The sequence below is a fragment of the Mauremys reevesii genome, linkage group 12 (assembly GCF_016161935.1).
Source record: "Mauremys reevesii isolate NIE-2019 linkage group 12, ASM1616193v1, whole genome shotgun sequence".
NCBI classification, from domain to species: Eukaryota; Metazoa; Chordata; order Testudines; family Geoemydidae; genus Mauremys; species Mauremys reevesii.
This window is the reverse complement of record NC_052634.1, coordinates 48,495,511-48,521,254: the sequence shown is the minus strand read 5'-3', so window position 1 is coordinate 48,521,254 and position 25,744 is coordinate 48,495,511. Positions and strand designations below refer to the sequence as shown.

The 25,744-nt window shown below is 54.2% G+C and overlaps 8 non-coding genes across 8 annotated transcripts; 3 read left to right on the top strand and 5 right to left on the bottom strand.

Annotated features, from left to right (window-relative positions):
* Positions 1-2,706: 2,706 nt before the first annotated feature.
* TRNAS-CGA lies at positions 2,707-2,788 on the top strand. Its single transcript has one exon. It is a non-coding gene; the product is annotated as a tRNA-Ser (tRNA).
* A 2,159-nt stretch (positions 2,789-4,947) lies between these two features.
* On the top strand, positions 4,948-5,020 carry TRNAR-CCU. Its single transcript has one exon. It is a non-coding gene; the product is annotated as a tRNA-Arg (tRNA).
* A 10,528-nt stretch (positions 5,021-15,548) lies between these two features.
* TRNAK-CUU lies at positions 15,549-15,621 on the top strand. The gene has a single exon. It is a non-coding gene; the product is annotated as a tRNA-Lys (tRNA).
* Positions 15,622-21,599: 5,978 nt separating this feature from the next.
* TRNAD-GUC lies at positions 21,600-21,671 on the bottom strand. The gene has a single exon. It is a non-coding gene; the product is annotated as a tRNA-Asp (tRNA).
* A 1,161-nt stretch (positions 21,672-22,832) lies between these two features.
* TRNAD-GUC lies at positions 22,833-22,904 on the bottom strand. The gene has a single exon. It is a non-coding gene; the product is annotated as a tRNA-Asp (tRNA).
* Positions 22,905-23,531: 627 nt separating this feature from the next.
* Positions 23,532-23,603, bottom strand: TRNAH-GUG. The gene has a single exon. It is a non-coding gene; the product is annotated as a tRNA-His (tRNA).
* Positions 23,604-24,064: 461 nt separating this feature from the next.
* TRNAD-GUC lies at positions 24,065-24,136 on the bottom strand. Its single transcript has one exon. It is a non-coding gene; the product is annotated as a tRNA-Asp (tRNA).
* Positions 24,137-25,296: 1,160 nt separating this feature from the next.
* Positions 25,297-25,368, bottom strand: TRNAD-GUC. The gene has a single exon. It is a non-coding gene; the product is annotated as a tRNA-Asp (tRNA).
* Positions 25,369-25,744: the final 376 nt, after the last annotated feature.

Below are 25,744 nucleotides of genomic sequence, written 5' to 3'. Positions count from 1 at the left end.
GATCCTCCCATTCTCTGCCAACCCCCCTCACTCCTTGCAGCACGGCGCACCCTAGCATTTCTTACTCTGTCGTGGGGGTGTCTGCTGCCTGCTTCTCCCTTAGCATCATCTCTCCCCCGGGGCACTGGTGTTGCCCGTCCAGCGCCCTGGTGTGCCCCATTGCGCTGCCCTGCAATTGGGGGGCAGCTGGTGGATGGAATATGGGGGTGGGCAAGGCTGGGGACCAGGACTCCTGGGTTCTCCCCCCAACTCTGGGAGGAGAGGGGAGGAGGTTTAGTGGGTAGAGTGAGGGAGGGGCAGGGCTGGGATCCAGGGCTCCTGCTTTTTCTGGTTTTCTCCACCTCCTGCAGCTGCCTCAGTCCTTTCAGTGCATTTCCTGTTCCAAATTCATTTGCTGACTTGTGCAACCCACCCCAGAGGTGGCTGCATCTCAGTGTTGGGTGAGGCACCCTTGGCTGCCTCACCTCCTAACCGCGTCTCTCTCTCCCTGCAGGTGACCCTGCAGCACTCGGCAAACATCCGCAAGATCATGGGGGGCGCTTTGAGCATTGGGCAGGCAGGGGCCAGATGCCCAACCCCCGCCCTGAGAATGGGACCCAGCCCCCCCTACTTTTTACAGGGATTAAAGAGGGGGAAAGGGGGGTAAATCAGAGGAGGGGGTGGCCAGGGTCTGAGCAGGGGGTGGAAATTGACTGGTCGGGGGGTCAAGCAGCTGGAGGCAGAGTTAGGAGAGGGGCTGAAGGGCAAAGTCAGGGAGGGGGGAAGGAGCCGGGTTAAGCCCAGGGGAAGGCGCTGTCAGAGGGTTAAACCCCGGCACAGGCAGGGCAGAGGGGTAACAGTTACCCCGGGGGGCTGAGACTCCAGTGTTTGCAAAAACAGGGTGTGGGGAGCCGAGGGGCTTTTCTATTTCCCCTCCCACAGGCAGCACCTCTCAGCATGGGCTTCCCAGGGCTGGGCTCTTAAAGGCACAGGCATCCCACTGCCTAGACACTGCAGCTCCTCTCTGATGTGACCTACTGAGGTGCTGCAGTAGGAGTCTCAATTCAGTGAAACCGGGCATTCCCTATATGCTCCCCCAGCCAGGGGGCTGTGCACCCCCTTCCCCGAATTTCCCCAACACCCCCCAGTGGTCAGGTAGTTACATGCAGCGCTGCCAATGTTGTCATTGGTTGCAAATCTAAATGGAAATTGCAACGTTAACAAACACTTTAAAAGCAGCTCCAACGTATGACAAATACTTGTACCTGAGAAAGTAAAATAGGTTTGAAAAGTCTGGACAAAGCCGGGTTTCCTCCCCCAGCTGTTGTGTTTGCTGACAATGTCGGTGCCTTGGCTTCGGCAATGTTGGCCAACCTCAGACTTTCAAATGATGATTTGGAAGCAAGGTGTGGATGAGCTCTACCCTGACAGCTAGTGACGAGCCAGGGTTGGGGGAGGCTTTGGGACCAGACTGTATTTACATGAACTCACCTACTCTGCCCAGGTATCCAGCAGACAGAGCTGGGCCGCCTCTGCTCTAGGTGCCCAGAGGAGGAGGGAAGGTGTGTGGGGCTCCAGCCTGGGAATCTTCTTCCCTCCTGCCAAGCCCTGACTATCAATACCAGCCCTGACCCTCCTTTCTTCAAGCACCATGTGGGCCCCAGGAAAAGTGTGGCAGGAAGCACCAGGGCCAAACTTGTGGGCATCAGGTGAAGCAGCAAGGATCCCAACCATCAGGGTAGCAAGTTCTAGAGCCCCAACCCACTGTGGCCACCCCAGCCAGAGACCTGGCTCTAGGAGGTGTGAGTCACCCAGCAGGAGGGGAAAGATTTACTCTTGCACAACTGGAGACAGGGAAGTTGAGCACTGTGAGCTCCAGGGCTTTACCACAAGCCAACACAAGGTTCCACTGAGATTTGAGCTCAGATTGCAGGATTCAGAGTCCTGAGTGCTGCCCGTTACACCATGGGACCAGCTCATGCTGCCCTCTCTGCACATTGGTGACCCTCACGGGGCTGGCTTGTGTAAGGGGGCTCTTGGCCCTTTACTAAAACTTAGCGTGGGAGGGGGCGGGGTTTGGTTGGCTAGTTCCCAGTCCCGGGGGAAGGGCCAATGGGGAATCAGGACCCTGAGACTGACAGTCCCCAGGGGCAATGGGGAGAGGCCAAAGCTCCAAGTTAGCCGCACTGACAGGCCAGGCAGTGTAATGGGGGAGTCACCAGGCCAGGGGGTCCCATCCTCCGTGGGAGCTGGAACTGCCTGGGCCAGAGTGGGGCAGAGCTAAGGAGAGAGCAGGAGCCCGAGAAGAGCCGGGGAGCAGAGCTGCACAGGTGTAGTGCCAGAAACTGCTCCCTGTAGGACTTTGCTACCTGCAGCAGCTACTGAGACCTGAGGTTGTTCTTATTTGCTGACTTGTCCTAATTGGCTAAAACTTGACAGTGGTTTCTCTAGCAAAGGCCAGTCCCTGGCCCCTTGGTCCAGACATCCTCATTCACCTCAGGCTTCAAGTTGAGAATCATTTCCCCTTCCCGCTCTGTGGGAGGGGAGACTTTTAAACCCGCTCTCTGTGCGACTGCACATGGCTAAGCAAAGAGAACAAACCCCCAATCCCCCCTGTGCTTTGGGGGCCAGGTTTGCGGTGGGAATTCTGTAGTTCAGATGACTTCACACCTGGGCATTGTGATTCTTTACCAGTTTCTCTGGCATTGGGGCAATTTTGTCCTCACAGCTGTGATGGCCGAGTGGTTAAGGCGTTGGAGTCGAAATCCAATAGGGTTCCCCTGCGCAGGTTCAAATCCTACTCACAGCGAGGCCTGTGTTTTAGCCAGTCTCTCACCCGGGCAATACCTCTGTCCAACCCCCTGAGCCACTCTCAATTCTCTCCCCACCCCAAGTAAATCCTGTTCTGCTCCTTTCACAGAGATCCCTGGGACACCCCCTCACACTGTGTCCCTGAGGGGTCAGGCAAACTCTCAGCACCTGAAACCTCTGCCACTCACCTGGTGCCCCATAGATTAGCCATGTCGACGTGCTCTCCTTCACGTAAATCCGGTCAGTGCGACTCCTGGTCTGTCCCTGCAGAAAGGTGTATCCCCTCTGCAGCTGCTGTGAGCTCGGGTCAGAGGACTAGGAGGCTACCGCCCACCCTCCACTGGTTCTGCTATGGAGAAACACGTCCTCTAAGCTGACCTCGCTACAGACCTGCGCCAGGTAGTGCTCATTGTAAAAACGTTTCCTCTCACAGTTGAGAAAACGGGACCAGCGGTTCTCAGGCCGGCTGAGACAATTAAAATCCGCCCCAACAGCAAACACTGTGTGGTCCAGAGGAAGGGAGCCAGTTCCTACCATGGATCTTTCCTTTCACACCTTAACATCAAGTGCCTCCTCTTGGGCCTCTGAATCCCTGCCACATTCCAGGTGCCAGATGCCCTTCCCAGTACTGTCGTCACTCAGCTTTGCAGAGGAGCTTCCTCCCAAGTCCCTGCCCCCTCTGGCACCATCTCCGAGGGCCGTCCTGCCTCACTCTGTTCCCGCCATTTTGGGTCGACAAATAAGTCATGTGGGAAAGACAGCTCCCATCTCCCATCCTTATAGGTCAGGTGGGCCAACTAGGGGGAGAAGCCCATGCTCTCTGTTGTCCTGCTGGGGAGCCCAAAATCAGGTACCTGCCCCAGATAAAGGTGCTGCTGCCACCCTCCCAGAAAACAAGCCCCCCCTGCACAAAGAAGGATCAAAGGGCCTGCCAATGCCTGGGATTGAAACAGGGGCCTTCAGATCTTCAGTCCAACGCTCTCCCAACTGAGCTACTTTGGCAGCTGTGTGGCAGTGTTTTGGCCTGTTGCTTCTCTGTTCAGGATGTTTTTGCAGCAGTTGCACACAAAAAGGACGTCATTGTGAGTGGCCCATGAAGACAAAACTCGCTTTTGCCTGCCTTGCTCAGCTTGACTTGCTGCCTCACCCTGTTCCTGCCCTAGTGCCCGGGCTGACCTGGTGGTGGAAGGGGACTGGGGGCCAGTGGTGCGGGGAGGAAGTTGAGCTGGACCCTGAGCTAGATTAGACCCTGGTGGTGAGAGTCTGGCCACCACTTGCCGCCCCACCCTGTTGTCCTGGCTTCCCCCACTGGGTATCATTTCGGGAGGGAAGTGGGGCTTCTGCCTCCCCGCCCCAATTTTCACACCGCAGAGGAGTGCGAACAGGAAAACGAACGGCTGCTCCACACCCCCACCGGAGGAACCCAATGCCCTTAGCTGCTCCCCTTGCTCCCCCCCCAGCTGTGCTACTGAGTGGAAGCGTCCTGTGCCCATAACACAGAGCTCGATCAATAAAAACCCTCTTCTGCCAGCACCGGGCCTCCTTCTTCTTACACTGGGTCTGCAAGCGAGGGGGCGGCTGGCACAGCACCAAGAGTCTAACCTGTGAGGCAGGAGGCGGCTGATGCCCGCAGCCTGCTGGGGAGCTCCCAGAAGTTATTAAGGGACAGAGGCTCCTCAATGCCCTTAGTAACAAGGGTTTGGGGGTCACCAAGGCCAGTAAGGGGGTCACTATTTCGGCCTTATAACCCTGGGTGTCAGGTCGCTGTGCAGCTTTGATCTAGAGCTCGGATCCCAACAACCAACCAGCAGCCCACAGCCTCCCCCTGGGTCTGCCCCATCTGGTTACTTCTTACAGGCCGACCTTACCCCCCTTCCAGCCCCGGATTCACCCCCTAATCATCCTACTGCCGCTCAGAGCCACAGACGTGGAGGTGCTGAAGGAGGGAGGGGTGACTCTAGGGTGGGGTTCTTCTCTAACGATGGCTGGCAGAAAGGTGGTGCTCAGCTCTGTCAGCGACCTGCCCAGTTGCCTCGCTGCCAGGGGATGCAGATGTTTCTGTAAGGCGATTAATTGGTGTATTTGACTTCTGATTGAATGTGAGGAATGTGCAATCCTGAGAGGGAATTTCCATCCCTCTTTCCACTGGTTTTCAGGGCCCCAGTGGCCTAATGGATAAGGCGTTGGCTTCCTAAGCCAGAGATTGTGGGTTCAAGTCCCATTTGGGGTGAAAAACTCCTTTCTTCTTGTACATTGCAAAAAAGCCTTGGTGCTATTTTCACCAAGGAAGCTGGGAGACGTTTGAACCCAAAGTACTGGATCTTGGGAGCAATCCCCCAGAAACGGTATCTTCCACTTGACAAATGCTTTCTAGACCCATCAGTAGCAAACAGTTAATACTAGTGTTTGTCTGAGAATAGAAGGAAGGGGAGTGTTTACTCCGACACCTCAGCGAGTGAAACAGACAGAAAGAGCAAGGCTGTCCTGAAAGAGAATGGATCTGTCTGGAGACAAAGCAGAACCTGAGAATGAGCAACAGCGTGAAAAGAAGAACTTCAAATGTGTGTTAGGTGTTAGTTAGGTTGGTCTGACAAATTTCAAGAAAATACCAATGCTCATAGACTGATGCGGACACTGGCTGCTTCTGATCTTTTACTGAGAGGTCATTGAGAAATATTTTCCTTAACTATGATATGGAATATTGGGTGGGCTATGAAGGTACCATTCCTCCTGCTTTCACCCTTCGAGACAACACGGCTACATGGCATGCGGCCAGTGCTCACCTTCCAGTCAACTGCTAGAGAAGACAGCACAGACAGGGATGGCAGCAGGGCAGCCTGGAGCTCCATGGAGACGGTGGGACCAGGTCTCATCAACAGAGAGGTGGCCACCCCACCATGCACAAGGCTGAGCCAGCAAGTGCGGCGTGTGCTTCACTGTGTCCCTACTCACTGCACATGGTGGTGGAGGGCTGTCCTGCCTGGCTGATGTCAGCATCTCTCTGTGAGGTCACCACCTCCCCACCACCTTGGACCAATAGTCTGAGGTCCTGCAAAAGGCCTTTGTGATGTCACTGCCACACCCCTCCCTTGCTGTGCTAATATCCTGCCCCTGCCCAGGCACTTTGGAGGTTTGAGCTACTCCCTGTGGATCACCCCACTCAAGGAGCGTTCGTTCTAGGAAGCAAGCCGGCTAGACAGGAAAACATCAGACGCTGCTCCCAATGCTACACTCAGTTATTCAGAAATTAGTCGACTTTATGGCCAGAAGAGACGATTAGAGCATCTAATCTGACCCCCTGCATATCACCGGCCTCCTGTATGACACAAGCCGGCTTCCAGAAAGGCATCTAGCCTTCATTAAATGACATCAGGAGATGGCGAATCCACCACTTTCCTTGGTAGCTTGTTCCTGTGGTGAATCATGCTCGCTGTTGAATATTTGTGCCTTAGATGTAATATGAATTTGTCTCTTTTCACCTTCCAGCCATTTGCTCTTGTTATGCCTTTCTCTGCTGGATTAAAGAGCCCTTTAATACCCAATATTTTCTCTCCATTAAGGCACTTCAACACTTCATTGATGTCACCTGCCAATCTTCTTTTGATAAGCTAAACAGGTTGAGCTCATTCAGTAGCTCACTAAAAGGCATTTTCTCCAGCCCTCAGAACATTTGGTGGCTCTTTGCTGCCCCAGCTCCAATTTCACAACATCTTTTCAAATGAGGACACCAAAACTGGAGGCAGTATTCCAGTATCAGTCTCACTGATGCCGTGTCACCTCCTGTGACGTTATTGACATAATCTGTAACTGTACAGATCACTGTTGCGACCACTGTTCTATATTTGCAGCCAATATTGTAGAAAGGTTGTTGTGTAAGGGGTCTACGGAGAGGTTCTGATTGGCTGATTCTAATGATGCTATCTCTAGATGTGTATCATTTTTGTAGCTGACGTTATGAATATTGGCTGTATGCTGCTCGTATTTCAAACTTGTGCTCTGCTTCCGGGGAACACCCCAGACAAGTTGGTGTCAGTTCTGTCTAGCCTGTTTGATGGGTCATTAAGGACCATCAGCTATACAATTGACCCATTGAGAGAAGGCAGATATGGCTCCCTGGCATGCCAAACCCCCGCTGAAGGCCACTCACAGACCAGCATTCGTTCTGCGGCCAGCATCACAAGGCGGTAGGAAAGCAGGGCCAGCCCCCGAGTGGGGCCTCTGACCGTTCCCACTCAGGGGGCTCCTTTTGGCGGTGGGGCAGGAGATATTTCCCCCAAGAGGCTTTTTCCCAGCTGCTGAGAAGCACAGAAGTACCCGGTGTTTGCTCTTGCGGTGAAAGGGGTTAATACGTTTAGGCGGCCTGGCTAGCTCAGCTGGCAGCACCTCTGGCTCTTACTCTGAAGGTTGAAGTTACAATTCCCTGTCTGGGTGCTTGGGGCTCCTCTTCAACAATACAACACACAGTCTGCTTAAGCCCCCACCCAGTAACCTGGGGAAACTAACCCTGGCCACTGGGTGCCTCTAAGAGGCCATACTTTCCCCACTCACAACCACTGAGTGTAGAAAAGAAACTTTAAGAAAAAGGAGGAAAATGAGCTTGTATTAACTTGGGAAAACACCACAATCAGGATTCATAACACAACACTATGAGCAAAACACCCACCCCACAGTGCGCTGGGCAGTGGCCTTTTGCCTCGGGCTCCTAAATCCAGACCCCAGAAGCTCTGTGGATGTGCCCCTCCCTTCACTGCACCTCACCCACAGCTGCTGGCCTGGGTCAGTGAAAACCCAGAGTTCACCTCTCACCTCCCGGGGAGAAAGCCCCTTTCTCCCTCCGCTGTCTGGCCACATTGCCGGCCACTTGCCGTTCCCCCCTGTCACCGCTCTGCTGGCCACCCTCTCTGCTCTGGGACGTCTTGTGGTCCCACCAGGAGCGGAACAGGCTCCCTAAAAGCAGGGCCGCCCAGAGGATTCGGGGCCTGGGGCAAAGCAGGAGCGGACATAAAAGGCGCCACCGCTGCGCGCTTGTACTCACTGGGCGGCATCCAAGTCTTCAATGGCAGCGGGTCCTTCACTCACTCCGCGTCTTCGGCAGCACTGAAGGACCCGCCACTGAACTGCCACCGAAGACCCGGACTGCTGCCGGATGAATACAAATTAAAAAGGCGCCTCTAGCCAGGGAAGGGATTCTTGGCCAGGGCTCGGGGCCCCTGTGGGGCCCGGGGGTTGGGGCAAATTGCCCCATTTCCCGGGCAGGGCTGCCTAAAATTAGTGGCCACCCGAGCCTGAACAGTAGCCCCACCCCTTCTACTCGAGGCAACGCCCCTGCCCCCCCTTCTCCCCAAGGCCCCGCTCCTGCGCTGCCTCATCCCTCAAGACCCCTCCTCCCGCTCACTGCTCTCCGTCCCCTCCCCACCCTCACTCGCCATTACAAAGTGGCAAGGCAGAGCCCTCCCATTTTTTAAAGTCCTAGGGTGTTGTTCCCCCCTGTTCAAGCACCCCTGGGGCCCTGCACTTCACTGTCCCAAAGCAGGACTAATGCTTAGAGCTGGTTATCAGTGATTTCAGATCTGTTGGTCTGCAGCAAGACTCTCCATTGAGTCTTAATCAGCTCTGTTATTACACAGGGAAGAACAAAAGGGTCAAATGGGGCCTGGAACCCTTAAGATGAAACCACCCCACCGAATACACCACTTGTCGCTATCTGCTCTCAACCCCACTGAGAATGTTTTGGGGGTCACTCCTCGCCTGTATCAACCTAGGGGTCTCAGAAAAGCCTTATGAGTAGGTGCTCCAGTGGCGCAATTGGTTAGCGCACAGTACTTATAGAGCAGTGCTGAGAGGAGCTATGCTGAGGTTATGAGTTTAAGCCTCACCTAGAGCACTGGTTGTCATTAACCAAGTGGCATCACCCTGTCATTTGGCCCTGTGAAATGTAGAATTCCAGCTCTGGGGACACTGAAAAGGGGCAGAGTCAAAATGCCCCTTCACTTATTACCTCCTCTCTAGAGCACAGGTGAGAATCTACAATCCTTTCTTGCCCCTGTGCCAGGATCCCTCAAGCAGAGCCTGGAGTCCTGCCCCTGGCGTCTGTACTGTTGACAAAGACTAAGTGACAGGGACAAAACACTCAAATCCCACCTGGTGCAGGGAGCCAGGTTTGCTCTTCAAATTCTGTCGTTGGTACATTTCCAGGCCTGGGAATGTCCCACAACAGCATTGAATGGAAAGCTGCCTGCAGAACAGTTACAATGCACAGAGCTCCTGTGGAGGACGGGCGGGAATTAGTAACATTTTGAGGATCGTTTGGGAAATGAGCCTTTAGTGACAAGGTTTGTCTCTGTTCATATTTCACCTTCAGGTGTTATGTTGAGGGATCTTTAGTATATTTTTGTGAGGTTAATAACTATCTCCTCAACTTTATTTACTCAACTTAAAAATTGGGGTCACTTGATTTTTGCATCTCCCTGTGAAAATGCAACTGACACGTGTGGCTTTCTACAGGGGGTCATGATGTTAAAGTTGAGGAATTCAGTCTCTGTACTTGTGGGGTTGGGTTGCTTTTTTACAGCTGCCTCACTGCCAGGCACACCGGATTGTTAGCTGCACTCACGGTCCTTGCCAGGGGCCCCTGCTGAACCCTGGGCGGCTGCACTGCGGTGCTGGGGTGACTCTGCAGGGGGAGAAGCTGCTGTGGAGCAATGTAGAGCAGGTGCAGGAAGGAGACGGGGTCACTATTCACATTCTGAACTGTACAATTTTCCAAATTTGGGAATAGATTCATAGATTCATAGACTTAAGGGCAGAAGGGATCATTATGATCATCAAGTCTGACCTCCTGCACAATGCAGGCCACAGAATCTCACTCACCCACTCCTGTAACAAACCCCTAATCTATGTCTGAGTTATTGAAGTCCTCAAATTGTGGCTTAAAGACCTCAAGGTGCAGGGAATCCTCCAGCAAGTGACCTGTGCCCCATGACGCAGAGGAAGTCGAATGTCCGAGAACAATTCTAGGGGAAGGTGAACGCAGAGCAATGACACTGGAGATGCCCAGACCTCCAATAGGGGCAATGTGGAAATTAATAATGGGAAGATCATTTGCTAAATTTGTCATCACTGACAAGATTTGTCTCTGTTCCTATTTCACGCTATGGTGTTAGTTAGAGGAATCAGTACAGATTTTTACTATATTAATTAAACACTTAAGTTTATTTAATCAAGCGAAAAACTTAGTGTCACTTATTTTTTCTCTCTCCTAGCAAGAATGAATTGAATTTTGTGACTTTCTGGAAAGTGCAGCGAGATTAAATGTGGGGAATTCAGTCTGTGTGTTTGTGAGCTGATGTTTTCCTCTCACAGGTCAGTGCCTGCATTGAAATACCAGGAGGGATCTAAGGGCTGGTGTACGCTGGGCACTGAACTGGCAGAGCGACGTCTCTCAGGGTGTGACCCCCTCCCCCCCAACCCATAGAGTTAAGGTGACCTAAGCCCGGGTTAGATAGTGCTAAAGAAAAGGAAGAATTGTTCTGTCAATGCAGCTATTACAGGGATGGGAAAACCCTTCCAGTCACTGTCTACTCCAAAGTGCTATAGCAGTGCCACAGCAGCCTTTTAAGTGTAGACAGAGTGAAATAAGATTTATCTCCAGTTCGCACTGTGGATGCTCAGGCAATAAGACTACAATAATAACAACAGCGCATAGTTGGCAGGATTCAAACCTGCCCAGGAGACCCCAATGGATTTCTAGGCCATCGCCTTAACCACTCGGCCACAACTACTTGACATGCATCTCTTTCACTGCATGATGATTTTGTTCTCACTGAATTGTCACTTCAAATTGTTTGCCCAGACCAGCTTCCCCTGCACACTCACGGCTGCGCATCAGTGTAAGTGTGTCCTTGGGTGAACAGCGAGAATTCCTGCCCATTTCCCTTCCGGCTGGAGCAGCATGAGAGTGTGTTTGTGTGAACGACATTGCTGTAGATTGTTGTTCATTCCCCACTCTGACAATTCAGACAGTCCCTTTCCTAGTCAAATCTCCAGCACATCGTTCCAATAGCAGGGGGCAGGATTTCTCTGGGGCACTGAAATTTTTCAGAGGGCTGGCGCGTGAACTCAGCCTTGCATTCTATCCCTGATGTTTCATGGACTAACAACAGCAGCAGAAAGAAAGAGCGGAGCCAATATCTCCCTGGCAGGGATACAGGTGTCACGTCCCCTCTGTCTGACCATCGCCATTGCAGGAGAAAAGGTTCACTGGCATCAAATGCCTGGCTCAGACCAGAGACACAGGGAGGTTTTGCTGTTCATGGATCTGTGCAAAGGAAATTTTGTCTCTGTGTGAAACTGAGGTCGGAAATGAAACGTCCACATGGTGGCCCAGTGCTCTAGGGAATGTGGCTGAAGGACTCAGGCTGAGAAATGATTTAACAGGGGTTTGTTTCAATTTATTGCCCTGATTAAAATCTATGGCTAAAAGGCAGCCACTGTTTTTAGTACTTGTACCTGTGTAGGGACACCCCAGTGGGTGTCAAGTCCATTGCCTTCACCAGGGGCAGTCGATTATTTTATCAAGGTACAAATTTCTTGGCCAAGGTCTAGACTCCAGAGAAAACAATACACTGCTGATAAGAAGTACATCAAAAGATTTTGCAGCCACCATGGGCATAACTATGATGTGTCGTGTTTCACTCTTTATACCTGGCGCCACCTCCTTTCCCTTTAGCCTTGTAGTTGACCAAGGGCAAAGCTGAACATCCCCTCAGATACCAGGGAGTGTTTATGTCCATTCCTGCGAGCTGCTTTCAGTCCTCTGGCTCTGCCGGGATAAGGAACAATTCAGGCTGTCACTGAACTGAAGGAGGAAGATCAGTTTTGACAGGCAGAGGGACGCCTCCTCTTAAAGGTGTTTGTCTGGCTGGCAGTCCTGGTCCCCAGGTCTCGCCCGTGGGGCTCCAGCAGTTTTGGGACCGGGTCACTCCCTTGGCCCCACCAGCCACCCCCAGGGGCCCCGTCAGTGCAGCGGAGCTGAGCAGCGTCTGCCTGCTCGCTCCAGTGGCTGCCGGCACCTCCCAGAGTCTGCACGCCCTCCTTCCCACCCCCACCCCCAAACTCCCTCCCAGAGCCTGCACCCCACCCCTCCTCCTGTTCCCCGCTCCTGCCCCAGCCCAGAGCCTGCACCCAGCACCCAAACTCCCAGAGCCATAACAAGGAATTTTTGTGCCCGAGGCAAGGGCCGGCTCCAGGATCTTTGGCGGCAGGTCCCTGAGTCCCTGTCGGAGGGAAGGACCTGCCACCCAGTTGCTGCCAAAGAAGCAGCAGCGGTAGAGCTGCCTCAAAGTGCCGCTGATTGGGGTAGAGCTGCGCCTCCACTTTGCACCCAAGGCAAGTGCCTCACTCGCCTCACCCTTGTTACAGCGCTGCAAACTCCATCCCAGAGCCTGCCCCCCAGAACCCCTCCCCCACCCACACTCCCTCCCAGAGACCAGCCTCTCACCCCTTCTGCACCCAAACTCCCCCCAGAGCCTGCACCCCTCCTGCACCCCAATCCCCAGCAGGGGGGCAGGGGTTTGAAATGAATTTAAACACTCAGCATTTTCCTGTGCAAATCAATAAAGACCTAGCAGAGCTTTCCAGCAGCTGAAATCAGTTCCAGTCCTCGGCGTCTCTAAGAGGGACACTCGGTAGCTGAGGCACGTGGGACACCTCTGTGGTGAGGACAGGTGAAAAAATGCTGGATTCAATGAACGCTGAGCCCATAGGAGGGGAAGGTGAACGGCAGCACCACACAGGGTCATAACACTCAGACACGGGGCTTCGCTGTCACTGCCCCTGTGTTTTCCATTATTTATTTCCTCCCCACACACTGTCACACACAACACCGTCTGCCCTTGAGCCCAATCCAACCCTCCCCTCTCCCCACACACACCATGGGGCACAGCCTCTCAGTGAGTTACTCAGATGGGGGCTTGTCTCTGCATCTCCCCAACAGGGGAGCAGAGAGCCGAAAGGGCCACAGGAGACCAATGGAGCTAGGCAGGGATAGAAAAGACTTCCCCTCTCTTCTCCTTTCAAGAGTCTTGTTAATCTCACCCATGGGACGTTCCAGCACCGGGTGGGCTCAAAGCACCAACCTTCCCCTCAGCAACGGAAGGGGGAACCAGCTCTATCACATGGAAGGAGGCTCCCCACCTCTGCTGCTGCCATCCTGCAGCCTTTCATATGGATTTGTTTTAGCTAATGCAACCCCCTCAACCCCTAATCCATCGATGAATCAAGGAGAAAAGACACTCACTCAGGCACCAGAGGTGCAATGGGTTAGTGCCCAGTACTTACAGAGCAGTACTGAGTGGAGTCATGCTGAGGTTGTGAGTTCAAACCTCACCTACAGCCCTAGTTTCCTTTAAGCAAATGGCTTCTGCCAATCATTTTGTCCTGCAGAAAATACAATTGCAGCTCAGAAGACACCGGGGTCCCCTTGCTTTACAGAGAGCAGGGCAGATTACACAGATCTACCAGGCTCTGCTCTCCACCAGCCGCCTGTGTCAGGAGGGGTCGAGCAGAGCCCAGAGCACTGCCCCCGACTCCCCCTCAGTCTTTGCTCCCCAAACCACCTGTGTGCTCACCCTCTTCGCTGTGAGACTCAAACTCTGCCTTGCTTTCTCTATGTTGGGGGGGGGTTCATCTGTCATGTTGATGTGCATGTGGGTCCTGTGCGATTTTGGTGGATGCCTGGCATAGTTTTGTGTGCGTGGGTGTGTGTATGATTTTTGCATGCAGATTGTTTTTTGCTTAGTATTCTTTTGGTATGTGGGTTTTGTGTTTCCTGTTGTGGGCTTTTGCTGTATTTTTGGTGTGGATTTGTTCTTTCTATGTTTTGTGTGGCTTTCCTTATGGGTATATGCCTCTGTGTGCTGTGTGGGCTTGGTTTTGTTTATGTCTGTGTGGGCCTGTGCAGTCTGTGATTTTCTCATTCTCTCTGTGTGTGTTTGTCTCTCTGTTTGTATCTTCATGTGTAAATTCACTGGAACTTTTCAAAATCTGCACAACTTTGCCAATTTTCACCAGGGATTTTTCTCCATTAACAAATTCTCACTTGTTCCCTACCAGTTGGTGACCATTGCCCCAGGGGCCTGTCAGTCTCTGGGTCCTGATTTCCCATTGACCCTTCCCCCTTCTATTGGGACTGGGAACTAGACAACCAAAAAAAACCCACTCAGTTTTAGTAAAGGGCCAACAGTCCCTTACACAAGCCAGTCTTGTGAGCGTCACCAATGTCCAGAGATGGCAGCACAAGCTGCTCCCATGGTGTAATACACAGGCCTCTGAATCCTGTAATCTGAGTTCAAATGTCAGTAGGACCTTGTGTTAGTGGGTGGTAAAGATCTGGTGCTCAAAGTGCTTTCCTAGCTCCACCTATATAAGAGTGAATCATTTCCCTCCTGCTGGGTGACTCCTTCCCCACTGGAACCAGGTCTTTGGTTGGGGTCCAGAAGTGGCTGTGGCTGTCTGGTGGGTGGGATTCTCACTGCTTCACCTGATGCCCCCAAGTTTGGTGCTTGTGGCCACACCTTTCCTCTTGCCCACATGTCACTTGAAGAAAGCAGTGCAAGGGCCAGGCTTGATAGGGAGGCAGAGTCCCAGGCTGGAGCCCAGCACCTCTCCTCCTCTGGGCACCTGGAGCAGAGGCGGCTGGTGCTGACTGCTCCAAGGGAAGGCTTCAAAGCCACAGAGCAACTGAGGGCGGGGCTAGATGAGGGCAGGCCCATGCCTATGTGTGGCCAGCAGACAGGCAACAAGACTCCCGGCCAGCCTGCTCCCTGCTCCCTGCCATGCCAAACCCCCACTGAAGGCCACCCGCAGACCACCATGCGGGGCGGCTGCTGATGCTCTGTGGCCAACAACAGAAGACAGTAGGAAAGCAGGGCCAGCCCCCATGGTGGAGCCTCTGACTGTTCCCACTCATGGTCCTCACTTTTGCAGTGGGGCAGGAGATTTTTACCCCAAGAGGCTTTTCCCCAGCTGGTGAGAAGCAGAGAAACACCCAGGCTCCCAAGGTGCTATGTAGCAACCCCCCTCCAGCACAGGGACAGGCGCACACTTGGAAGAGGGAAACTCCTCCACACACTAGCCTGGGCAGCCGCCCATTTTCTTTGGCAAGTCAGGAAGGGCAAAGGCAAGACTGGAAGCACCTGGGGCTCATGCCCCAGCCTTTGTGACACCCAACCCCCAACTCCTTCCCGGGGCTCTAGCTGAAGCCAGAGTATTGGCCTGAGCGGCCAAGAAGAGGTTCCAGCCCTGAAGGGAGCAGGACTTTCAGCACAATGGTAAAACTGCAGCAATACAACCGTAAAGTGACTTGAACTTTCAATCACTTGAGCCAAAGTCAGATATCTTAGTCATTAGACCACTTCACACACTTTTTTGGAAAAGGTGGACACTGTGTTTCTTGGGTCATCTACTGAGGGGGGGAGGGAGACTCTCTGGGCACAAGAAGTCGAGTTCCCAGCAAGACGTGAGATGTAATTCTATGGAGCCAGGTGAAGGACTTTGGTAGGGAGGCTCAGGCATGGGGAATTGGGGTGCAGCAGACGGACTTGCTGTCTAGGTGCTTAGATTTAGTCTCCCTGAGGAGGAGGAGGAATCCTGCTGACAGGCAGTGGCTGAACAGAAAGAGGAGGGTTCCTGGGACTTTTTGCCTCTCTTTTGCCTGCCTGCTCACTCTTGTGCTGAACGGTGAAAATGTTTCTCAACAAGCCCAGGTAGCTCAGTTGGTAGAGCATCAGGCTCTTCATCTGAGGGTCCAGGGTTCAAGCCCCTGTCTGGGCACTCAGCTTTTAAGTAGCCTTGTGTGCCAGGACCCAAATTCTGTTCACAGCCACAGCTGGATTCCCAGAAGCTGTGGCCATTTCCTGGAAAGGTTCCTTTCCTTATCAATCAGGAGAGGCCACATCCACAGGAGCAGGCCTAGAACAGGCAGTCTCTGGCTGGCAGGAAGCGCTGTGGGGCCAGGTGCTGAGAAAGCCCAGAGGTGGAGGGAAGGGAGAGAGAGAAGCAATGAGGACAGACCGTAAGTGTAAGGAGAGTCTGTTCTGGCTATTGTTGGGAACTTCCCTGGATTTTACAAGACCCCAGTGGAATTGGCTGGCGGAAGGATCTGAGTCCCCACCCCCTTACCCAGAGGCTGCCTGACCCCAAGGACGCTCTTTCTACTCTGGTGTGTGGTAGAGTCCTCGTAACCCCAACAAGGCTGGGCCCAGGAATCCTGGGGGGCTTGACCCCCCCAATCTTGTCATGATCACTTGAACAGGGCTACAGCGTCTCCACTCTGGGCACGTCCCTGACCCACTCCTCATTGCATGTGCTTCAAGCAAACACCATTTACTACCCAGCAATCAATGTAAAACATAAGGAAAGATGGGAAAGGAAAACACGTCACCCTGTTCTGTGGCGCAGGGAGATCACAACCAGCGTCTCTGGAGTGTCAGGGCAGGTCACAGTCTCTCCCTCACATGTCCCAGGCCTCCTCCCCAGGCCCTGGCTGTGCTGCAGGGACACCACGGGCTGGACACTTGCTCTGGCAGTGGCCACGTGCTCTAGGTGACAGGCCCCTTGTTCCCAATGTCTGCCACCCACATAGAGCTGGTCCCATGGTGTAATGGGCAGCACTCAGGCCTTTGAATCCTGCAATCTGAGTTCAAATGTCAGTGGGACCTCCTGGAGATATGTGATTTTGCTGCAAAGCCCTGGAGCTCAATGTGCTTGGCTACCCTCTGTCAGGATGAACTAGAGTGAGGTTTTTCCCTCCTGCTGGGTGACTGATGCCCACTGGAGATAGGTCTTTGGTCTGGCTGGTTCAATGAGCTTAACAGTCTGGCTAGAGAGTCCTGTGGGTTGACCATATGGTTGTTTCTCACTGCTTCACCTGATGCCCACAACTTTGGTCCCTGTACCTGCAGCTGCCACACTCTTCCTCTTGCCCATATGGCATTTAAAGGAAGGAGGGCCAGGGCCAGGCTTCATAGTCAGGGCTAGGCAGGAGGGAGGCAGAGTCCCAGGTGGGAGCCCAGCACCTCTCCTCCTCTGGGCACCTGGAGCAGAGGCAGCTGGTGCTGACAGATCCAAGGGAAGGTTTAAAAGCCACAGAGCAACCAAGGGCAGGGCAAGAGGAGGGGAGAACCATGCCTATGCGTGGCCAGCAGACAGCCACAGAGACAGCCAGCCAGGCTGCTCCCTGCTCCCTGGCATGCCGAACCCCCACTGAAAACCACCCACAGCCAGCTGCTGAAGCTCTGTGGCCAACATCAGAAGATGGTAGGAAAGCAGGGCCAGCCCCCCTGGTGGGGCCTCTGACCGTTCCCACTCAAGGTGCTGACTTTGGCAGTGGGGCAGGAGATTTTACCCCAGGAGGCTTTTCCCCAGCTGGCGAGAAGCAGAGAAACACCCAGGCTCCCAAGGTGCTATGTAGCAAGTACCCTCCAGCACAGGGACTGGGGCACACTTGGAAGAGGGAAATTGCTCCACACGCTAGCCCGGGCAGCCGCCCAGTTTCTTTGGCAAGTCAGGAAGGGCAAAGGCAAGACTGGAAGCATCTGGGGCTCATGCCCCAGCCTTTGTGACACCCAACCCCCAACTCCTTCCTGGGGCTCTAGCTGAAGCCGGAGCATTGGCCTGAGCGGCCAAGAAGAGGTTCCAGCCCTGAAGGGAGCAGGACTTTCAGCACAAAGGTAAAATTGCACAAGCACAAAGGGACTTGAACCCTCAATTGCCTGATTCAAAGTCAGATGCCTTATCCATTAGGCCACACGGTCATAGAAACAAAACCTTTCCAAGCACTTATTTGGAAAAGGCAGACACTGTGTTTCTCAGGTCCTCTACTGAATGGGGCCGAGACTCTCTGGGCACAAGAAGTCGAGTTCCCAGCAAGATGTGAGACAATTCTCTGGAGCCAGGTGCAGGACTTTGGCAGGGAGGCTCAGGAAGCGGACGGACTGGCTGTCTAGGTGCTTAGATTTGGTCTCACTGAGGAGAAGGAGGAATCCTGCTGATAGGCAGTGGCTGTGGAGAAAAAGTGGGATCTCCAGGCTGCTCAGGTCTCCTTCTTCCAGCTCCTCATCTGGCTGAGCTGCTCCACTGGCCTAGACAAGTCCTCTGCATGCACAGCAAATAGCCCAAGAGCCATTTCTGCCCAAACCTGTGCTGGGGGGTGAGCTTCTGTCTTCCCTGTCTCATCTGCGCTAGAGCAGACCACTAGATTGAGAGAGACAGTCAACAACTATTAAGGCTAAGATTATATAAAGGGGGTCCCAGAATCTGTGACTTTCAGAGATCTCAGGGACATTTTCCTCCTCAGCCCTGCGGCAGCAAGATTGGAGCTGTCGGCCGGTGGGGGCCTCACAGCTATCAGCCACCAGTGTCGGAAGGGGCTCCCACAGGCCCATGCCACCACGGATGGACCCCACAGCTCCCAGCTGTTGTGGGTGGATCCCAGAGCTCCCAGGTACCACATGTGACAGGGGGACCCTGGAGCTCCCAGTCGGGTGACTGCGTTATAAGTCCGGTCAGCGGTGCTGCGGGGCTCAGGCAGGCTGGTCCCTACGTGTCCTAGGGCACCGCGCTGCGCCCTGGAAGTGGCCAGTAGGTCCCCCCTGCTGCAACGCTGACCAGGAGCCGCCCGAGGTAAGTCTGCACCCCAACCCCCTGCCCCAGCCCTGAACCCCCCCCAAACCCAGAGCCCCCTCTTGCACCCCAGAGCCCTCACCCCCCTGCACTTCAACCTCCTGCCCCAGCCCAGAGCTTCCTCCCACACCTGGAACCCATCATCCCTGCCCCCACCCCAGAGCCAACACCCCGTCCAGGGCCCCAACCCCCAGCCACAACCCACAGCCCTCCTGCACTCTGAATCCCTCGGCCCCCTCCTGCAGGCTGGAGCCCCCTCCTCCACCCCACACCCCTCATCTCCCCACAGCTCCCACAGGCAGACCCTGGGGCTCCCAGCAGCCATGGGTGGCCGGGGAGCCCCCACAGCCCCACCCCACTGCCTATGGACCCTGCAGCTCCTACGAGTGGACCCCAGAGCTCCCAGCCGCTGTGGATGGACCCAGGATTTCCCAACAGGCATTGATGGTGTGAGGACACTGCAGCCCCAGGTCATTGCTAATAGACCCTGCAGCTCCGAAGCCCCTGGAGCTCCCGGCCGCCACAGGCAAGAGAGGGAGCCCCCAGCGCTCAGATACTGCAGGCAGAGCCGGGAGCTCCCAGTCACCGGGGGGGTGAGGAGAAGCCGCAGCCCCCGGCCATTGCCGATGGCCCTGTAGCTCCCAGCTGCCACAGGTGGATGCCAGAGCCCCAGCTGCCATCGGGACCCCCGGCCCCACGGGCAGGAACCGTCACCCTTCGACCGGCAGAAAACAGAGGTGCGCCTGTGACCCCGGTGCTGCGGCTTCTCGCCAGGCAGGAGGCGGCGCCAGTAGTTTCCCAGGAATTGAAATTAGGGGGGGTGTTTGAATTTACGGGGGGGGTGTCAGGGCCAATGAGATATATAAAAGAGATGTGAATAAAGTAAATGTTTTGTTAGGATAATGCAAATTTAATATAAGGATAATGCAAGTTACACATAACAGGTCTAGATTTCTAAAAATATATATAATTAAAAAAAATGTATTTAATTTAAATTGACTTTTGAAAAGTAAGCCATCATGGGATAAGAGGGAAGTCCTCTCATGGATCAGTAACTGGTTAAAATTTTGGAAACAAAGGGTAGGAATAAATTATCAGTTTTCAGAATGGAGAGAGATAAATAGTGGTATCCCAAGGGGTCAGTACTGGGACCATTACTGTTCAACATACTCATAAATGATCTGGAAAAATGGGTAAACAGTGAGGTGACAAAATTTGCAGATGATACAAAACTGTTCAAGATAGTTAAGTCCCAGGCAGACTGCGAAGAGTTACAAAGGGATCACACAAAACTGGGTGATTGGGCAACAAAATGGCAGATGAAATTCAATGTTGATAAATGGCTTCATCGGATGCATAGAATGGAACATATAGTGAGGATATATGTATATGCACATACACATACACACAGAGAACATGAAAAGGTGGGAGTTGCCCAACCAACTCTAAGAGGCTAATTAATTAAGATGAGCTATTCTCAGCAGGAGAAAAAAAACTTTTGTAGTGATAATCAAGATGACCCATTTAAGATAGTTTGACAAGAAGGTGTGAGGATACTTAACATGGGGAAATAGATTCAATGTGTGTAATGGCTCAGCCATTTCCAGTCTCTATTTAAGCCTAAATTGATTGTATCTAGTTTGCATATCAAGTTCAGCAGTTTCTCGTTGGAGTCTGTTTTTGAAGCTTTCTGTTGCAAAATTGCCACCTTTAAATCTGTTACTGAACGGTCAGAGGTTGAAGTGTTCTCCTACTGGTGTTTGAATGTTATATTTCCTGACGTCTGATTTGCATCCCATTTATTCTTTTGCACAGAGACTGTCTGGTTTGGCCAATGTACATGGAAGAGGGGCATTGCTGGCACATAATGGCATATATCACATTGGTAGATGTGGAGGTGAACGAGCCCCTGATGGCATGGCTGATGTGAATAGGTCGTATTATGGTGTCACTTGAATAGATATGTGGACAGAGTTGGCATCGGGCTTTGTTGCAAGGATAGATTCCTGGGTTAGTGTTGTTATTCTGTGGTTGCTGGTGAGGATTTGCTTCAGGTTTGGGGTTTGTCTGTAAGCAAGGACTGGCCTGTCTCCCATGATCTGGGAGAGTGAGGGATCATCTTTCAGGATAGGTTGTAGATCTTTGATGATTCGCTAGAGAGGTTTTAATTGGGGGATGAATGTAAAGGCCAGTGGTGTTCTGTTATTTTCTATGTTGGGCCTGTCTTGTAGTAGGTGACTTCTGGGTACTCTTCTGGCTCTGTCAACCTGTTTTTCACATCAGCAGGTGAGTATTGTAGTTTTAAGAATGCTTGATAGATATCTTGTAGGTGTTTATCTCTGTCTGAGGGATTGGAGCAAATACGGTTGTATCTTAGAGCTTGGCCATAGACAATGGATCATGTGGTGTGTCCTGGATGGAAGCTGGAGGCATGTAGGTAAGTATAGCGGTCAGTGGGTTTCCGGTATAGGGTTGTGTTTATGTGACCATCGCTTATCAGCACAGTACTGTCAAGGAAATGGACCACTTGAGTGAATTGATCTAGGCTGAGGTTGATGGTGGGATGGAAATTGTTAAAATCACAGTGGAATTCCTCAAGGGCTTCTTTTCCATGAGTCCAGATGATGAAGATGTCTTCAGTGTAGTGCAAGTACAGTAGGGGCATTAGGAGACGAGAGCTAAGGAAGCGTTATTTTAAGTCAGCCATAAAAATGTTGGCATACTGTGGGGCCATGTGGGTACCCATAGCAGTGCCGCTGACTTGAAGATATATATTGTCCTCAATGTGAAATAGTTGTGGGTGAGGACAAAGTCGCGAAGTTCAGCCACCAGGTTTGGCATGTAACTAGTTCACAAAACTAGGGGGGGAGGGTGTTGGGAAATCACTGCTCATGCCCCTGGGCAGCCTATTTCCCTTTACCGCTCTGAAACGTGCCCCCACATGCAGACCCCGAAGCTGGGCCCGGGGGCGGAAGGACAGGACGAGCGTGTCCTTGCGAGGTAATTGTCTCTCTGGAGGTGAAAGTCATCAGTGCGGGGTGCGAAGGGAAGTGGCCGTCGAAGGAGAATGCAAGGCATGTGGCAGGCAGGCCAGGGATTTCTTTGTCCCCCCTTCCAAAGGGGTCACCCTCCCCGTCGGGGAATCGAACCCCGGTCTCCCGCGTGACAGGCGGGGATACTCACCACTATAGTAACGAGGAAAGGGGCACGGTGAGTGGCCCCAGCTCCCACAGACCAGCTATGGTCAGCGTACACCTACACCGTCGCATGGGCCCCAGCAGGCAACAACACCCCTGGCCCTCTTCTGCTTCCCAAAGGCTTTGGCCGCAGCAACAGCCCTGGCCCTCCTCACCTGCCCTTGCCCAGCAGGACGCCTTTTCGGGCCTACACAGCTCCTCACACAACACCCGCCTGGGACCTTGCGCTCCCCTACCAGCTCAGCAGCACCTTTTTTCCTCTCAAAACCTCCTCTTGCCACCCTCCCCCTTCCACACTTCACACTCACCTCATCACAAACTCACCCACGGCCCCTTTGGCTTCTCAAGCGCCTCTGGAGGGACGCAGCTTCCCTGGCACGCAGATCCTTCCCTTCAACGCGCACTGGACGGACATTCGAAACACAGCCCTTTCCAGGAGGGAATGCGCTGCTTTTGGACCCTGGCGCCCAGCAAGAAGTCCTGGGACTCTTTTTCTGACCGATGGACCCCACTGACTTGCCTTTACCAAGCAGAAACTGAGGACCGGCTGATGGCTCTCTTTGCAAACGGACGCCATCAGACTGAGCCACGAGGCGTGCTGCAGGATAGCCCCTCCCCACCAAAAAGCAATGCCGTGACCCGGATTTGAACCGAGGTTGCTGCGGCCACGGCGCAGAGCACTAACCACTATACGATCACGGCCAGGCGCTGGGAGCGCAGGCAGCACCCCAGCGGAAAATGCTCAGCTCTGCGCTCTCGGGGGGGCCACCTACCTCGCCAGCGGCCACAGGTCTTTCTCAAGTCTCCCCATTACAGTCACAGGTCAAAAGCTGAGCAAAGGAAAAAATACAGGAAGCCAATCCCATGCCTGTCCCTTTTTCTGTCTTCCTCCACCCCTGGACCAAGTCCCTCCCCGTTTGTCTGGGCCATTATCCTCATGGTCCTGGCCAGCCTATTTCCCTTTGCCGCTCTGAAACGTGCCCCCATGTGTAGGCCCCGGGGGAGGCTTTGGCTAGGGCGAGCGTGTCCTTGCGAGGTAATTGTCTCTCTGGAGGTCAAAGTCATCAGTGCGGGGTGCGAAGGGAAGTGGCCGTCGAAGGAGAATGCAAGGCATGTGGCGGGCAGGCCAGGGATTTCTTTGTCCCCCCTTCAAAAGGGGTCACCCTCCCCGTCGGGGAATCGAACCCCGGTCTCCCGCGTGACAGGCGGGGATACTCACCACTATACTAACGAGGAAAGGGGCACGGTGAGTGACCCCAGCTCCCACAGACCAGCTATGGTCAGCGTACACCTACACCGTCGCATGGGCCCCAGCAGGCAACAACACCCCTGGCCCTCTTCTGCTTCCCAAAGGCTTTGGCCGCAGCAACAGCCCTGGCCCTCCTCACCTGCCCTTGCCCAGCAGGACGCCTTTTCGGGCCTACACAGCTCCTCACACAACACCCGCCTGGGACCTTGCGCTCCCCTACCAGCTCAGCAGCACCTTTTTTCCTCTCAAAACCTCCTCTTGCCACCCTCCCCCTTCCACACTTCACACTCACCTCATCACAAACTCACCCACGGCCCCTTTGGCTTCTCAAGCGCCTCTGGAGGGACGCAGCTTCCCTGGCACGCAGATCCTTCCCTTCAACGCGCACTGGACGGACATTCGAAACACAGCCCTTTCCAGGAGGGAATGCGCTGCTTTTGGACCCTGGCGCCCAGCAAGAAGTCCTGGGACTCTTTTTCTGACCGATGGACCCCACTGACTTGCCTTTACCAAGCAGAAACTGAGGACCGGCTGATGGCTCTCTTTGCAAACGGACGCCATCAGACTGAGCCACGAGGCGTGCTGCAGGATAGCCCCTCCCCACCAAAAAGCAATGCCGTGACCCGGATTTGAACCGGGGTTGCTGCGGCCACGGCGCAGAGTACTAACCACTATACGATCACGGCCAGGCGCTGGGAGCGCAGGTAGCACCCCAGCGGAAAATGCTCAGCTCTGCGCTCTCGGGGCGGCCACCTACCTCGCCAGCGGCCACAGGTCTTTCTCAAGTCTCCCCATTACAGTCACAGGTCAAAAGCTGAGCAAAGGAAAAAATACAGGAAGCCAATCCCATGCCTGTCCCTTTTTCTGTCTTCCTCCACCCCTGGACCAAGTCCCTCCCCGTTTGTCTGGGCCATTATCCTCATGGCCCTGGCCAGCCTATTTCCCTTTGCCGCTCTGAAACGTGCCCCCACGTGTAGGCCCCGGGGGAGGCTTTGGCTAGGGCGAGCGTGTCCTTGCGAGGTAATTGTCTCTCTGGAGGTCAAAGTCATCAGTGCGGGGTGCGAAGGGAAGTGGCCGTCGAAGGAGAATGCAAGGCATGTGGCGGGCAGGCCAGGGATTTCTTTGTCCCCCTTGAAAAGGGGTCACCCTTCCCGTCGGGGAATCGAACCCCGGTCTCCCGCGTGACAGGCAGGGATACTCACCACTATACTAACGAGGAAAGGGGCACGGTGAGTGGCCCCAGCTCCCACAGACCAGCTACGGTCAGCGTACACCTACACCGTCGCATGGGCCCCAGCAGGCAACAACACCCCTGGCCCTCTTCTGCTTCCCAAAGGCTTTGGCCGCAGCAACAGCCCTGGCCCTCCTCACCTGCCCTTGCCCAGCAGGACGCCTTTTCGGCCCTACACAGCTCCTCACACAACACCCGCCTGGGATCTTGCCCTCCCCTACCAGCTCAGCAGCACCTTTTTTCCTATCAAAACCTCCTCTTGCCACCCTCCCCCTTCCACACTTCACACTCACCTCATCACAAACTCACCCACGGCCCCTTTGGCTTCTCAAGCGCCTCTGGAGGGACGCAGCTTCCCTGGCACGCAGATCCTTCCCTTCAACGCGCACTGGACGGGCATTCGAAACACAGCCCTTTCCAGGAGGGAATGCGCTGCTTTTGGACCCTGGCGCCCAGCAAGAAGTCCTGGGACTCTTTTTCTGACCGATGGACCCCCTGACTTGCCTTTACCAAGCAGAAACTGAGGACCGGCTGATGGCTCTCTTTGCAAACGGACGCCATCAGACTGAGCCACGAGGCGTGCTGCAGGATAGCCCCTCCCCACCAAAAAGCAATGCCGTGACCCGGATTTGAACCGAGGTTGCGGCGGCCACGGCGCAGAGTACTAACCACTATACGATCACGGCCAGGCGCTGGGGGTGCCGGCCAGCACCCCAGCGGAAAATGCTCAGCTCTGCGCTCTCGGGGCGGCCACCTACCTCGCCGGCGGCCACAGGTCTTTCTCAAGTCTCCCCATTACAGTCACAGGTCAAATGCTGAGCAAAGGAAAAAAGACAGGAAGCCAATCCCATGCCTGTCCCTTTTTTGTCTTCCTCCACCCCTGGACCAAGTCCCTCCCCGTTTGTCTGGGCCATTATCCTCATGGCCCTGGCCAGCCTATTTCCCTTTGCCGCTCTGAAACGTGCCCCCACGTGTAGGCCCCGGGGGAGGCTTTGGCTAGGGCGAGCGTGTCCTTGCGAGGTAATTGTCTCTCTGGAGGTCAAAGTCATCAGTGCGGGGTGCGAAGGGAAGTGGCCGTCGAAGGAGAATGCAAGGCATGTGGCGGGCAGGCCAGGGATTTCTTTGTCCCCCCTTCAAAAGGGGTCACCCTCCCCGTCGGGGAATCGAACCCCGGTCTCCCACGTGACAGGCGGGGATACGCACCACTATACTAACGAGGAAAGGGGCACGGTGAGTGGCCCCAGCTCCCACAGACCAGCTATGGTCAGCGTACACCTACACCGTCGCATGGGCCCCAGCAGGCAACAACACCCCTGGCCCTCTTCTGCTTCCCAAAGGCTTTGGCCGCAGCAACAGCCCTGGCCCTCCTCACCTGCCCTTGCCCAGCAGGATGCCTTTTCGGGCCTACACAGCTCCTCACACAACACCCGCCTGGGACCTTGCGCTCCCCTACCAGCTCAGCAGCACCTTTTTTCCTCTCAAAACCTCCTCTTGCCACCCTCCCCCTTCCACACTTCACACTCACCTCATCACAAACTCACCCACGGCCCCTTTGGCTTCTCAAGCACCTCTGGAGGGACGCAGCTTCCCTGGCAC